The following is a 16,835-nucleotide window of genomic DNA, read 5'->3' on the forward strand; positions in this document are numbered from 1 at the left end:
ATTCAAGGGCAAGTGAACATTTGGGATACCTTTTTGGAAGCACACTTATTACAGCTTGTCATGATATTGGTGATATTGCATAAAAAGTAGGCAGATAGTCCAACCTGGTTGATTGGAGCAACTATGATGCTACCAGCTATGTCTGGATGTTTGGGGAAATGTCTCCATGAGGCTTGGTCAGTAAATAGTCAGGTGCAGATCTGTCTTATCCACTCATACATAGTGGATGGGGATGGTGTAATGGGGTCGTACAAAAGGAATGCACTACTCACAACCATACCTTGCAGCAACACCTGCTCTTCATTGTGATTATCAAACACAGTATTGAGCATGAGCTCCTCATGTGGCACAGTGTTACAGTGAGCGGTTAGCACTGCTGCCCCACAGTGCCAGCGACCCAGGTTTGATTCCTGGCTTGGATCACTGTCTGTGTGGAATCTATATGTTCTTCCCATATCTGTGTGTGTTTCCTCTGGGTGTTTCCTCCCACACTCCAAAGATGTGTAGGTTAGGACATTAGCGGTGAAAATGTGTACAGTGGGGGGTGAATCTGGATAAGATGCTCTGTAGGAGTGTTTGTGCAGACCAGATGGACTGAATGGCCTCCTGCTTCACTGTAGGGATTCTATGACACTCCTCTGATATTTAACTGCAGACCCATTCCTGGGCTTTGGGTTTCCTTTCACTTAATTTATTTTGTCTGGCGCTTTTTAGTCTTCTCCCCCTTCTGTTGGTTACTTATGGCTTCAGATGTCTTTTGACTGTTTCCAAAGATTATTAGAATTTGTCACCTTATTCAAACACTACAATAATTGATTTGATTTGATTTGATTTGATCTATTATTGATTTGTTCCAATTCTTTGAAGCTTCACTTCCATGCTGTTTATCGTTTCCTCTCTTCATGTCTTTTCAAAAGACGCAAAGCCAACATGAGCAAAACCTTTTTCACACGGCGAGTGGGTCAGATCTGCAATGCACTTGCCTGGGAGCATGGTGAAGGTGGGTTCAGTCAAGGCATTCAAAAGGGAAATAGGATGGTTATTGGAAAAGGCTGAATGTGCAAGGCTATGGGGAGAAAGCAGAGGAATGAGATGAGGTAAGTTGCTCCTACTGAGGGCTGGGGCAGACACAATGGGTGGAATAGCCTTCTTTTGTGCTGTAACAATTCTGTGATTCCCTTGAACTCTCTGCCAGTCTGCAGCTGAAACTGAATAGTGAATTGACCTTAAAAATTAGAAGCAAAAAGCACACTTCAAATTAAGCCTGTCAGACAGTACCAGACCAAGCTAGAGTCCCAGGCTAGCCACATTGACCCCCACCAACTATGGCAAGGTCTGCAAGACATAACAAGTTATAAAATGAAAGTGTGTAAAATCGCCAGCTCCAGCGCAGCCCTCCCTGATGAGCTCAATGTATTCTACCCAGTTTTGAGCATGCCCTCCACCCTGAAAGCCCTGGATGAACCTGTATCTGGGGTCACTATTGCAGATGTCGGAGCAGCTTTCTCGAAGGTCAACCCACAAAAAGCGACTGGCCCGGATGGGGTACCCAGATGAGCGCTCAGATCCTGCATTGATCTCCCTGGCTATGCACTCAACCCTGGAATACCTAGATAACAAGGACATCTATGTCAGACTCCTATTTATTGACTACAGCTCAGCCTTCAATAACATTATTCCCACGAAACTCATGTAAAAAATTCTGTGACCTGGGCCGTGGCACTTCCCTGTGCAATTGAATCCTGAACTTCCTAACTCACAGACCACAATCAGTAAGGACAGGTAACAACACCTCCTCTACGATCATCCTCAACACCGGTGCCCCACAAGGTTGCGTTCTCAGCCCCCTACCATACTCTGTATACACCTAAGACTGTGTGGCCAAATTCCCCTCCAACTCGATTTTCAAGTTTGCTGATGAACCACCATCGTGGGTCAGACCTCAAACAGTGATGAGACAGAGTACAGGAATGAGATAGAGAATCTGGTGAACTGGTGCGGCAACAATAATCTTTTCCTCAATGTCAACAAAACGAAGGAGATAGTTTTCGACTTCAGGAAGCATAAAGGAGAACATGCCCCTGTCTACATCAATGGGGATGAACTGGAAAGATCGAGATCACCAACAATCTGTCCTGGATCCCCATGCCGACAATATAGTTAAGAAAACCCACAAACGCCTCTATTTTCCCAGAACACTAAGCAAATTTGGCATGTCCACTGTGACTGTCACCAACTTTTACAGATGTACCATAGAAAGCATTCTTTCTGGTTGTATCACAGCTTGGTATGACTCCAGCTCTGTCCAAGACCGCAAGAAGCTACAAAAGGGCGTGAATGTAGCCCAATCCATCATGCAAACCAGCCTCCCATCCATTAAATCTGCCTACACTTCCCACTGCCTTGACAAAGCAGCCAGCATAATAAAGGACACCACGTACCCTCCACTTTCTTCCATCGGGGGAAAGATATAAAAATCTGAGGTCACGTACCAACTGACTCAAGAACAGCTTCATCCACGCTGCCATCAGACTTTTGAATTGACCTACCATGCATTAAATTGATCTTTCTCTACACCCTAGCTATGATGGGTGTAGAGGAAGTGATCAGGGGAGTGGGGCAGGGTCAAATGAGCAGTGATAAAGGGTCATGGGGCTGGCCAGCATTCAGGAGGCCGGTAATACGGAGCTACTGCGCAGTGCTGATCTCTGCTTTGACAGACTGGCTCATGCACAGTGGCCTGCTCAGCGCTATGCTGCTGGCCTCCAGCAAGAATCGACTCCACCCACGGATTTTCAAAGCAAATCCCACGAGTGCTAAGAGTGTCAGGCGTTCATTCTGAAAATCCTGCTAAAAACACCAGCGGGGGTTCCTCCAGTTTTCATGCAAATTCGACACTTTGAAACTTTTTTGGAGAATTGCTTCACTGCCCCCCAGCCCGCCGAGATTCTCCCAAAAATATTCTCAGTCCAATTCACATGGAAACTGGAATAACTCCTACTGGGTTTTTTTTTGCATGATTTTCAGATTGAATCTCTGGCACTCTAAGCACTCCCCTGTGCTCTAGCATGATTTCCCCTGACAGTCAATGTGCAGGACCTATTCCTGCCCAAGAGCCAGCAGCACAGCAGTGTGTGGGCTACTGCGCATGCGCTGATCTGTCAGCCCAATCGCTGGCCAGCCCCATAACACACCCATCGCTGATCTTCCAATTCCCTCCCCCCCCCCACCACCTGATCACTGGCCAGCCCCACAACCCCCCACCATCATTGGCCTTCCAATCCCCTCTACACCCATTACTGGCCAGCCCCACAACACCCCCCCCCCACCCCCCCGCCCCCATCACTGGCCTTCCGATCCCCTCCACACCTGATCATTGGTCAGCCTTGCGACCCCCTCCATCATTGGCCTCCTGATCCCCCCACACCCGACCACTGCCAGCCCTGCAACCACCCCCATCGTTGGCCTTCCAATTCGCCCCACCACGCAACTGCTGGCCATCCCCACAGTACCCCAATGCTGGCCTAACAATGCCCCCCTTCCCCTGATTGCTGGCCTCCTGAACCTCTGTGGGCAAGAGGCCAACCCCAATCTCTCGTTCCACCCCCAGCTGTCCCAACAACAGCGTCCCCATGTCCCTGGCAGCTCCAGTCCCCATGACAACTTCAATGCCCCTCCACCAGATTCTTTATTTCCTTCCTGTACTCTGTCACATCATTGTTTGAGACCCAACCCACTACGGTGGTATCATTAGTAAACTTGAAAATCAAGTTAGACAGGAATTTGGCTACACAGTCATATAAGGAATATACTGAGGGGCTGAGGATAATCTTAGAGGATGTGTCTTTACCTATCCTTACTGATTGCGGTCTGGTGGGTTATGATGTTCTGCAACCCGCTCTTTGGCATTTTTGTCAATTTCTCTTACAATAGGGCAAAGAAAGCCACCATTTGGCTTTAATGCCACTCTCTCTGTGCAAGAAAGGGACAATTCCACCCCTACTTTTTGAAAAAATTCATAGAAATCAGAATTCCACACCAATCTTTGCTAAATGAATTTTTAATTTGAAAAATGAGCACATTTAAAAGCACAAAATTACATTTTCTCTGTGGCATTCCCCATACATTATAAACCCCAAACAATTAAGACAAATGGCTACTTGTAGGGTGAAACAACAACATCTTGTGCAAATTTCATTCATTTCACGGCATTGTTCTCGCACAATGTAATACTTAAGACAGATCAAACAAATTTATGACAAACAAACCATTTAATCTTTGAAGAAAGTTTACCATGATTATTGTTCAATATCAGATGGCTATAGATTGGAACAAGGTGACAGAGACTTTATGGATCTGGAGTTTTTGTTCGGGTCATGATCTGAGTATTTAAGAACAGGAACGGTTACAGGCTACATGGTTAAGTATGGCACCTGGAAATTAGGCTGTATTTACAATTTTTAACCGAAATGCTGGAAGCGTTTCCAAGATGAAATTTACTCAAGTTTTCCCTCTAATGCAGGAGCTCTGTAAATGAATCAATGCCTCTACCAAATTTTGTGTGTTGATGTAATGTTTATGTTCTTTTGCATACCTCAAGACTTTTCACTAAAATGCAACATTTAGGCAGAAAGATTTTATAATGTTTATAATGTTTATAACATTATAAAACCTTTCCGCCTAAATGTCATACTTTAGTACAACGTCTTGAGGTAAGATAACCAACACGGATTTTAAATAATCACTGGGTGGAATGTAATGCTGTCATCCAGGTGAGTTTGGGCATTTAATTGGATGAGAGGGTGACAGATAGGGATCTCATCACCTTCCTGCTTCTGCCCTGATTAAATCTGAAGCAGGAAGGCTTGTAGATGGCCCTCCCACTCCCCCGACAATTGAATCCCTTACAATGGATAATTGCTGCTCACTTCAGGGACTCATGCCAATACTGCAGATGTTCACCCAGCAGTGGGCAGAGCATTTGCCATGATGGAGGTCTGAAATGCAAACCCTATTGGAGTTGCTTACGAGCTCTAAGGGGGTTTCTCATTCAAAGGCATTCAATGCCTAATCAAGGGATCTAGTATCAGGAAGAGGTCCCACTGTGGGCTCCTGCCCTTGCTGTTAACACCCTCCGGCGTCCTCCTCCCGTATCCCCCTCCCCGGCAGCACTCATCTACAGCCTGGGTTCCTCAGCCACCCTGGGCCTCGGGTGAGTGCATTACTGGTTGCAGTCATTGCCTCCCTGGTTGTGTTGCGCAGCTATCAGCCTCTGATTGGCCAGCAACTCCCAGGGGCAAGATTTCCACCCCCAGGGTCCTTAATCTCGGGAGATGTCTAATACTGTCCAGTGTCTCATTGACAATCCTTTCCCAAAGGAGGCGATGTAAGTCTCTCACCAGCTCTCCACCTGGAGGACAAGATTCCATCCTCTGTTAAGTATCACCCTCCTTTGCCCCCCCTCACCCCGCCTCCCAGTATTCTTCCATTTAATTTTAAAATATTGGCTTATTCTGACAAATGACATCATCTGAGTGTTTTACCCAAGGCTTCATCCTTTCTGTGTGAGCTTAGGCAACAGGAGATTGCGAAGAGCCTCAAAGCTTAGCTTGTTCCTGTTCTCACTCAACAAGCATGTGTGTACAGGCACATTTCCTAGGCAGCCGCTATCTCTTCACCAAAAGCAGGAACCCTGCTGTCTGTAACTGCCAAGTAGGCTACTTACCAACTCAGGAAGCTCTTAAACTAAAATTTGAAAAATATTTCTCACAGGGAGATGTGGACATTCATTCAAATAAAAGCAAAATGTTGTGGTCACTGGAATAAAAACGATAAATGCTGGATACACTCAGGAAGTTTGGCAGCAGAGAAACAGAATGGGGGCATATCTCCCATCATGCCGTGTTGATTTTTAGCGCAGCGGGCCAGGAAACTCGAGCTGTGGCTAATTTGCGCGATCCATGCTGGCCATTCGAACCTGAGGTGTCTCCCAATGCCGGAAATGTGGCGCCATCGGCTCCGCACTGATTCTGCCTAATGAGGTGGGGGAGGGATTGTGCTGCCATCCTGCAGTCAAAATCGGTGGGGGAGGAGGGAGGCCAGTGATTGGTGTTGGGGGGAAGGAGCTGGCTGGAGGGTCGGAGCTGGGGGGGTTGGGCATCAGGACTGTGGAGGCGGGGGTCTGGGCTGCCGAGGGTGGGGTAGTAGGAGATCACGGAGGCTGACACGGACTTATCCGGGGGGGGGCGGGGGGGGGGGGGGCGCGGTGGCAGCAATTGGCCATAGGGGTGTCACACGGCCAGCAGGGGTCACAGGGCTGGCCAGAAATCGAGCTAACTAGGAGACCGGCAGATGGGGGCCACTGTACCTGCATCGATCTCACACTGACAGATCAGCACATGCGCAATGGCCCACTCAGCACTATGCTGCTGGCCTCTCCGCCCACTGAATTTTAACATGATTTACATAGTGCACTCAGCAGTGCACAGAGTATGGGAGATTCTTTTTTAACTCCTGCTGAAAATACCAGTGGGATTTACTCCAGTTTTTACGCGAATTAGACACTAAGTATTCTTTTAGGGAGAATCCCATCCAACATTTTGGATCTAAATGGTCTGAGTTCTTTAGAAGGATCATTTAGGTCCAAAACATTACCTCTGTTTCTCTCTCCACAGATACTGCCAGAACTGCTGAGTTTGAAAGTTTATTTATCAGTCACAAGTAAGGCTTACATTAACACTGCAATGAAGTTACTGTGAAATTCCCCTAGTCGCCACATTATGGTGCATGTTCAGGTCAACGCACCCAACCTGCATGTCCTTCAGACTGTAGGAGGAAACTGGAGCACCCGGAGGAAACCCTCGCAGGCATGGGAAGAATGTGCAAACTCCATACAGACAGTGACTCAAGCCAGGAATCAAATCCTGGCTCAATGCGAACCTGGGTTCAATTCCCAGTTGGGTAATTGTCTGTGGGGAGTCTGCATTTTCTCCCCTTATCTGTGTGTATTTCCTCCGGGTGCTCTGGTTTCCTCCCACAGTCTGAAAGATGCGCTGGTTAGGCACATTGGCTATGCTAAATTCTCCCTCAGTGTACCTAAACAGGTGGCAGGGCATGGCAACTAGGGGATTTTCACAGTAACTTCATTGCAATGTTAATGTAAGCCTATTTGTGGCACTAATACATAAACTTTAAATGTCTTGGTTCCTCAGTTCTGAAGTAGTTCTTTTGAACTCTAAACATTTGCTGGGATTTTACGACCTTGCTTGGGCGAGGCTTGTAAAATGGTGCCTGAGGCCAATGGTGTATTCCGTTCTTCAAGCCTCGCCTGCCCTGGAAGGCTGTAAAATTCTGGCCATTGTCTCAGATTCCTCTCCCTATAGGTGCTGCTAGATCTACTGAGCACTTTCTGTTTTTATATCAGACCTTCAGTATTGCAGTGTTTTGCTGTTTACGGTATATTTTATTTGGACAGATATATCAGAGGGTAAATTCTACAATATGTATAAAAGAACAGGATTGTTTTGTAGTATGGACTGTGAGCTGTGGGAGGGAAGAGGGAATGGGTGGGATTCTCCTCCCTTCCTTCGATGTTATCTTCAGCAATGGGAGGTGGTGCGCCATTTGCTGGAGGTGGGATCCTTTGGTCCTGCTGATGTCAATGGGAATTTATCTTGAATCCTCCCCAGGAAAATCACGGCAGGGTTGTGCCACCACCGGCACCAGACAATTCTGCCGGCGTTAACATTGGCGTTCTAGCCAATGAAATCACATCTAGTTTCTCTGGCATATGTTTAAATACCTTTGTTGATTCACATGTTCTCCATTCTCGATCAACAACAATTAATTTCTTCAAATCTCATCTGTAAATGAGTATAAACAACGCTTCCAGAGACATTCCTTTCCGTTCCAATGTTCTCCATTCTTCTTTTGAAGGTATTGATTTCTGGCTTGGGGTATAGAAACATTGAAACCAGAAGCAGGAGTAGGCCATTCGGACCATCCAAACCTGCTCCACCATTTATTTCGATCATGGCTGATCATCAAATTCAATATCCTGATCCCACCTTTCCCTCTTACCGTTTGATTCCTCTAACCCCCAGAGCTACATTTAATTTCTTCTTGAAATCACACAATGTTTTGAACTCAACTACTTTCTGTGGTAATGAATTCCATAGATTCATCATTCTCTGGGTAAAGAAATTTCTCCTCACCTCAGTTCTAAAAGGTTTACCCCTTATCCCCAAACTATGACCCCTAGTTCTGCACTCCCCCACCACTGGGGACATTCTTTCTGAATCTGCCCTGTCTAATCCTGTTAGAATTTTATAAACTTTGAGAAGATCTCTTCCTAACTGACTTAGTCTCTCCTTATTTGGCAGACCTGCCATCCCAGGAATCAGCCTAATAAACCTTCACTGCACTCCCCCTAAAGCAAGGAGATCCCTCCTCAGATAGGCACACCAAAACTGCAAACAGTACTCCAGATGTGGCCTCACCAATGCCCTGTACAATTGCAGAAAAATATTCCTATTCCTATGCTCAAATCCTCCTGCCATGAAGGCCAACATAATATTTACCTTCTATATTGCCTGCTGTACCTGCGTGCTTACTTTCAGCGAATGATGCACGCGGACACCAAGGTCTCACTGAGTGTCCACCTCTCACAATTTACACCCATTCAAGTAATAATCTGTCTTCCTATTATTGCTACCAAAGTGGATAACCTCACATTGCTCCTCATTATACAGCATCTGCCATGCATATGCCCAAATACTCAGCCTATGCAAATCACACTGAAGCATCTCTGCATTCCCCTCACAACTCATCCTTCCATTCAGCTTTGTATCAGCTGCAAAGTGGTTCTACAGATAGCAGGCACCATTTGTTCACTCACCCAAATGGCATTTCTCCGCGTGTGATTTTAGATGGTGAATCACGGCAGGCTGCAACGCAAGTCACACACCATCCTGACTTGGAACAATGGGTGGGATTCTCTGGCTGCGTGCGTACCTGAACTGGAAATTCCTGCCTCAGTTCAACGGACCTTCAATGGTTCACTGGATTTTTTGTCTCGCCCGGTACAATTCCCACGACAGGCGACGGGAGGATTTCAGCCTCTATCATCATTCCTTCCCTCTGACAGGGTCAAAATCCAGTAACTCCCTTTCTCATAGCAATGTGATTGTGCCAGCGCCACATTGGCTTCAGCAGTTTAAGGAAGTGTGTCACCACCACCTTCTCAAGAGAAATAAGATATTTGAAAATTACGAATACTGGATGAATGGATAAAAATATAAAATCATCGAACTCTCAAAGAATTTGATGTATTCCGATGAGATTGCCTTTCATTCTTTTAGACTTCAGAGAATATAAATACGTTCTAATTGGGCTGCATTTCTTCCCCACCCCCCTCTCCACTCACAGCATGTGGTGCATTGGCAAAGGCAGCTCTGCCATTGGCTGCTGGCAGGATCTTCCAGTCCCGCCGCTATCATTGGAGTTTCCTGGTGCTCACACCCTCTGCCACTGGGGCATCTGTGGTGGGGAGTTGCTATGGTTGGGAACAATTGGAAAATCACGTCTAATATCTCCTCGTAAGAAAACCCTCTAACTCCAGGTAGCAATGAAAATAAATTATATTTTCTCATCTGTATTATATATATATATATGTCAGGTGGCTCTCAAATAATACAGAATAATAGAATAATATAACAAAGACATTGCTCTAGATGGACATCTTAAAATCAGCTCTGGGTACAATTTCAATAGTCGGAAGCCAAGTGCACTGCCAAACTTGAATCTCCCATTTAAACTGACTCTCTGAAGCACAGATCAGGCATTTATAACTCATACATTTGACAGTTATATTGTATCTAGTCCTGTACATTCAAGTCCAAAGGCTTTTCTTCAATGCGTGTGACATTTTTACTGATCCACAAAGGTTCTGTACCTTCCAACAAGTTTATTAAAAGAAAACTAGCTACTTAATAAAAAATCTTCAACCTGACAATTATTCAGCATCAAGCGGCAACACTGGCTCTGTAGGGATGATTGTAACTTTATTGCCTGGCCAAAACTTGGTGAGGAAGCAGTTAGAATTGTCCAGGAGATTTATCTGCCTCTCCTGCCCACCTGAACCTGGGTGACAGACAACCTGCCAGAAACCAGTTGCAATCTTCTTGGCATATGGTGACTGAGCTCCAAAGACCTGCTTCAATGCTGTGGGACTTCACTCCACTCAAAATAAAGACACAAAGGCCTTCCAGCCCTTACCCTCAAACTCCATCAATCAGACACTCCATCCAGGTAACTGCATGCCCCCCATGCCAAGCTATGGCATTCCACCAATCTCTCCTCGTCCCCTCATGTTCCCATGTCAAGCTTTAGCATTTCCATGGCCATTGGGGCTCACAGAAAAGTTTCATTTTTATACTTGGCTGAAAGCCAGACATCTATGACTCTTACAGAAACAGCTGCACCCCAGCAAAAACATTATTTGATTAACAGTTCTTGGCCTCTTTTCTCTGCGCCAATTTCATAGACTGCGTTCTTGCAAAAAGAATTCTAAATGCCAAACAAGCAAGAAAACAGGAGAGAATCGTGAGTCACAAACTTAAGGCACTCTGTGCAAAAAAAGTGGCAGGATGTGATTCTCACTAGCATAGGGAGCTGATCAGGAGTGTCGGGTGGGAGCTTTTGATAGGAACCAGCCTTTAAAGGCAGTCATGAAAATCAGACAGAATGGCAATGGGAGGCCAGGAGTACTGAATGCATCTATTATAGGACTCCCAAGTCATTCCAACACAATGAAAATTTGGACCAATAAATGTCTGTTGGTGTATATATATATATGTCATTGATAGTACAGAAGTATCTTATCGGATAATAGGAATGCTGAATGGTAGGTTAAAATTTTCTTCACTCCACTACCTAATGTAACTCAGCTGACAGAATATCATCATTCTGGGGAAGTGGAGGGGGTGGGGAGGGAATGTTATTTTAAATAATGTTAACGTACACACATGGCCCTGTCAGTCAAAGCAAACCTGAGATTTGTAGGTCACGTCTATAACGTAGAATATGCAAATCATTTCATTCATTATTGAATTTCTTTTTTTAACCACAGAAAAGTTAATTGGATGTATTTCCTCTCAAACATTCCCTTTGATTCTTTCATTCGAACAGCAATGCCATGTCCCACCACATTCTGAGGCCTATCAGTAAGGCCTGCTTTAATACTTGTTGAAGGAAGAGGTTTCCAGCTGTCAGGAGAAGCAGGGGACAACTCACCAACATACGCTGCCATGCAGAAATCAAATTATGAATAAACTGCTTCTGCGAAGCGAATCGACTCAGTCTGCATCAATGGGCTAAGTCATGCAGAAATTTTAGATAGCATGATTAAACACTATAAACATTATTAGATAACACACTGTCAAAAGAAACTGAGCTAAAAATTCAGAAAGTCCAAATCTTTGGGTAATGGCAGTGATGATTCCTGAACGTGACGCTCCCTCCTCAGTTTCATGATTGCTGTGTAGGACCAAGCAGGTTCCTCGCCAATGATTTCATTTTGGTGCTGCCGGCTGCTGTGCACCCAGCTGGGAGTGTGTGATACAGCCAGGCTGGTTTTCCTAAAGACTGCCGGTCCCTCTTAAAAGGAAGTTGCACTGAATAACGTTGCTGGGGGGAGGTCACAGGCAGTGCCGGAGGCTAGTAGGAAAGGAGGTGCCGGGTTTCTGTGAGGAGCCAGTTGACCCTTAAGGGCTTCCTGCAGAAGGAACAGGTGGCCAGACTCTAGCACCTATCACCTTGCACAGTGTCACAGGATAATCCTATTGGACAATTACCTGCAAAGGTTTGCAGGTCTGTGCAGATAATACAGGGGAGTGATACAAGCTGAGTTGTTCTTGCAGGCTGTTAGCTTGGTTATGTTGGGCCTCGCACAAGCAGATAAGGTCAGTAAGTGCATTGCCACATGACATCTCCGATCCCTCATATCACCAACCTCTTGCGCTGCTCAGTGCACTATCTTCCCCCTCAATATATTTCACAGCAGCCCTGGTATTTAGAACTCACTTGTACCATCCAGAAACTCCACCTCACCCTCACACGTCCACCAAAGCCGCCAGCTTCATATCCCCCCCTCACTCCTCCCTCCTATCGCTTGCACATTACTCTAACCAAGAGCAACACAAGCATTAACATTCCGCCCTTTCTCTTGCAGGACAAAGTGGCACATGGTAAAGCAGAACTGGGTACCTTATAGAAGAGGTGGCCTTCAGTTTCGTGGAGGTTGCCATTGAGTGCATGTCATTCAGCATCCCCAAAACATTGAGATGTTTCTACCTTGTGCACTTTTGTAACTCCCAGCATACACTCACTCCACGATCTGGCATGATGAGCAAGCTGTTGGTGTTGTGACCATTGGCCGGCCTGCCATACACACTCCTGACACTGTCGAGGGGCATGAAGACGTCAGGCTCCAAGCTGTCAGAGGGCATTGTGCAAAAGTTGCCCTCCCTGCAGCTCCTGCCCCGTCTTCCTGTTCCACTGCAGACCCAGAGGTACCAGAACTGCATCCCCAAAGCTGTTGTAGCCTTTATCTGGGGAAGTGTTCTCTCCCTGTGAAAATGCTGCAACACTTTCTGGCAGATTTAGAAACTCACCACAACACCTCCGTGCACCTTGTACCCTGCAATGTTTTGGAAGTTGGGTCCTTTAAATGACATTTGTTCTGGGCCCCTGTTGCACATCAGTGCTTACTGTTTGCGGAGCGATGCACGAGTTAATGGACTGGATCTGCATAGCCCAAATGAGATATCCTGGTGTAGTATCAACTGTTTGGGCAGTGTGACACCAAGATAACACTCCTTCACAGGCACTTGATACACACTGGCAATGGCCATGGGTATCCTTCTCCAAATAGTCGCATCAGACAGGCTATCCCAGAGGTGTTTGGCAGTGCAGTGTGCTCCAGCAAAATGGGGCATAGCCTTGATACTGTGACTCAGATTAAATTAGTGGCCAGTATGTTTACTTTAATGCCCCTTTAATACAGAGCACCCACATTACATCACATGACAAAACCAATGTGTTTGGGCAATGGTAAATCTGTGGTTTTGTACTGTGTGAATACAGGAATAATGTCATAGACACAGATCTGTAAGCAGCACTGAAGGTGAAGCAATGTACTTGAGCTGAAGAAATCAAACTGTCACAAGTCAAAAAACACCCTTTTGTTAAGACCCAGCAACAGATTAGATAGAGAAAAAAACCTTAACTGCAGTTATATTTCACTGGCGAGAGCCTATGTGCGTATAATAGAAGATGACTGCTATGAAGGTATGATTCATAATTTGTGCACAGTATGTTCCAATATGATTTCACATACATGGCACTTACTAAACTGAGCTCTGCATCAGAATGCTAGGGCACAAGATTAAATTACAGGGTAAATTCAACTCTCATGTATTACCAACAGCCACCAATACTGATACTGATAAGGAAAGTTGATGCTACAGAGCATTGAAAACCATTGTTGAACCAAGCTCTTTGAATGCAGATCCCATTTTGGAGTTCTAAATTTAACCTCAAATGTTAAATTGAAAAAGTCGCACTCAACCACTCGAGACATAGTGAAGTTCTTTCAAAATCATATATCTTTTTTCTTAGAAAGCTCACACTGAACCCACCAAGAGATTCTAAGAGTTTTGATTGGAATCAACACTTTGAAAACATCACCTAATTCAATATTAGCAAGAGAAGCACAACTGACAACAGTCTGCTGGGTTACAGAGGGCAATCCAGTGGCACAACGGTATACACTGCTGCCTCACAGCATCAGGGACCCAGGTTCCATTCTGCCCTTGGTCACTGTCTGTGTGGAGTTTGCACATTCTCCTTGTGTCTGTGTGTGTTTCCTCCGGGTGCTCTGGCTTCTTCCCACAGTCCGGGTTAGGTTGATTGGCCATGCTAAATCGACCCTACTGTCAGGAGGATTAGTAGGGTAGATGTGTGGGGTTACGGGAATAGGACCTGGGTGGGATTGTGGTTCGTACAGACTCAATGGGCCAAATGGCCTCCTTCTGCATTGTAGGGATTCTATGATTCTAATTCATTGGAACTTTTAGAAGGGTACTCAAGCAGTGAAAAAGATGATAAAATTCAGTTTAGTTCTAACATCCTTCTGAATATTAGATTCCATAATGAATACAAAAAATAAATATTAGGAAGAGAATTGGGTTGGAGGAGGTATTCAGCCCTGCAACATAGTAAGTTGAATATTTGAGAAGGTGCAGTCTTTGACCCAGGATACTTCAGATATGCTCTCATGGCGCTTGGTGTATATTCATCTATTCAAAGTTCACACATTATTGCTCTCAGCAACTCCCACAAGTTACTTCCCCAAGTGCATAAAGATCAAAAGGGAAGACTAAAATCAAAATGGCGAAATTTTGAACTAACTTGAGATTTTCTCTTTCGAAAGACAGCCGAGGGACTGAACTAACAAAACATGTGCTTTCCATATCATCTCTTGTCATCTGCCCTACAGCCTATTTATGTGATTCATTCACCTGTCCTGGGTTTTCATTCAACTCTACACAGAAGTACATGGGAGTATTAGGAGCTGTCAGAATTATGAAAGGAATGCTGTTATTGGAAAACAAACTGACATATCCAGTTTTTCCTGCTTGATAGGGAAATGCCATGTTTCAGAAAAGCTCAGCAACACCTGGATTTTCAGACTGCAACAGCCAGCGGAATGGAGAGGAATCCAAGAAAGGCTGCTCCACCTACCGCGCACCGCCGCCCCCCCCCACTCCCGTCACCAGGCTTTGTTCTGACTGGCAGGTCCTGCTGTGGGGTCTGAGGGCTACAGTGAGGTGAACACTCACAAAGACAGAAGGAAGAGGACAACCTCTCTGGCCAAGCTGACATAGATGCAATTGGCTATGGAAATCAACAGCGATCCAGGACAAAACAGCCACAACATCCACGAACATCCATTTCCTCCACCACTGATACTCAGTAGCAGCAGTGTATACTATCTACAAGATGCACTGCAGCAATTCACCAAAGATCCTTAGACAGCACCTTCCAAACCCATGACCACCTCCATCTAGAAGGGCAAGGCCTGCAGATAAATGGGATCACCACCACCTACAAGTTCCCCTCCAAGCCACTCACCATCCTGACTTGGAATTATATTGCTGTTCCTTCACAGTCACTGGGTCAAAATCCTGGAATTCCCTCCCTAACGGCATTGTGGCTCAACCGACAGAACATGGACTGCAGTGATTCAAGAAAGCAGCTCACCACCACCTTCTCAAGGTCAACTAGGGATGGGCAATAAATGCTGGTCAGCCCACAATGCCCATGTCCCATAAATGAATAAAAAAAATCTAGCCTCCAGCATTGAGGCAACACACTAAGAGGATCCAGGGTCTCAGGTGAAACGGCAGGTTAGTGGCAGAAACACTTCCAAGTGCCAAGGCCCACACTCTGACTTGCCCAGCAATGTCCTGCACAGTGTGTCTCAGATCCACACATTTTAAAGGTCCAATCATTTCTCCTCCTGCAGGCACCTCCTCACATGCCCATCTGAACAACCAACATTCACATCTGTGTCCATTCTCACAGTGACCTTCGACACACCTCCTCACAAGCCATTCTGAAACACACCTCTCTCTGATTTCTGGTGAGGGTCAGAGTGACAGTGTGGGCGGGAGAGCAGGGGTCTCCAGTGACAGACACCTTGTCAGCCAATGACAATGCAGGCACACACCTGGTCCGCTGGGAGGAAGGGCTTGTCCCCCAAAGATGTTAATGTCAGCTGTGACTGCCATGAGAGCCTGAGTGGCTGGTGAGAGAACTGATCCATACACCTATAAAGCCTGTGTTGGGGAGTGGGAGTGGGAGTGGCGGATCTCACCTCTTTCCAGCTGGATCTCTGCATCCACCCCCTCTACCCTGTGAAGGTGGATATTACTGAGGAAAAGTCAGCTAGTGCTGCTTTTTTTCATTCACATTTATTGCCCATCGCCAGCTGTCCTCCATTCCTGGTAGGCCACGTGGCATATTTCCTTCCCTAAAGGACATTGGTGAATCAGAAGGGTTTTTCCAAACAATCGGCGATGGTTTCATGGTCAACATTGGACGTTTAATTCCAGATTTTTATTGAAGTCAAATTTCACTATCTGCCATGGTGGGATTCGAACCCGGGTCCCCAGAGTCTTACCTTGGGTCTTTGGATTGCTAGTGCAGTGATAATTCCATTCTGCCACTGCCTCCCAATGCTGGTGTTTGTGCTTCCGGTGCTGCTACAGTTGAGGACAGTATGGTTTCTATGCCTGCCACTCAGCAGAGATGGATGATACAATGACAGGCGCTGCTCCCATGCCATGCTGAAAGCTGGGAGCAGTGCTGCTGACATGCTAGACAGCTAACATGCCTTCCAAGAAGTTGGCACTCATCCATCAAGAATGATGGGTGCACTCTGAGAGAAGGGGTGCTTTGAATAGCAGTCTCTCACTTGCCCATATCTGCAGCTCCAGAGTAGCACATCAAGGCCTTGTGAACTTCCCATTGTGCTCCTGCTTTGTCCAACCTGTCTGATTGGAGACACAACATGGTATAGTTCAGCTTTTGGGAAAGAGGGAATCCATATGCCAAATGGATCTCATTGTCCTTCATAAGTTCTTAAGCACGGTGATATAGTGGAGACAACATGGTGGCGCAGTGGTTAGAACTGCTGCCTCACAGCGCCAGAGGCCCAGGTTCGATTCCCCGAGTCTGTGTGGGTTTCATTTGGGTGCTCCGGTTTCTTCCCA

This window comes from Carcharhinus amblyrhynchos, chromosome 1, assembly GCF_965287045.1.
Source record: "Carcharhinus amblyrhynchos chromosome 1, sCarAmb.v2.hapA, whole genome shotgun sequence".
In the NCBI taxonomy this organism is placed as follows: Eukaryota; Metazoa; Chordata; class Chondrichthyes; order Carcharhiniformes; family Carcharhinidae; genus Carcharhinus; species Carcharhinus amblyrhynchos.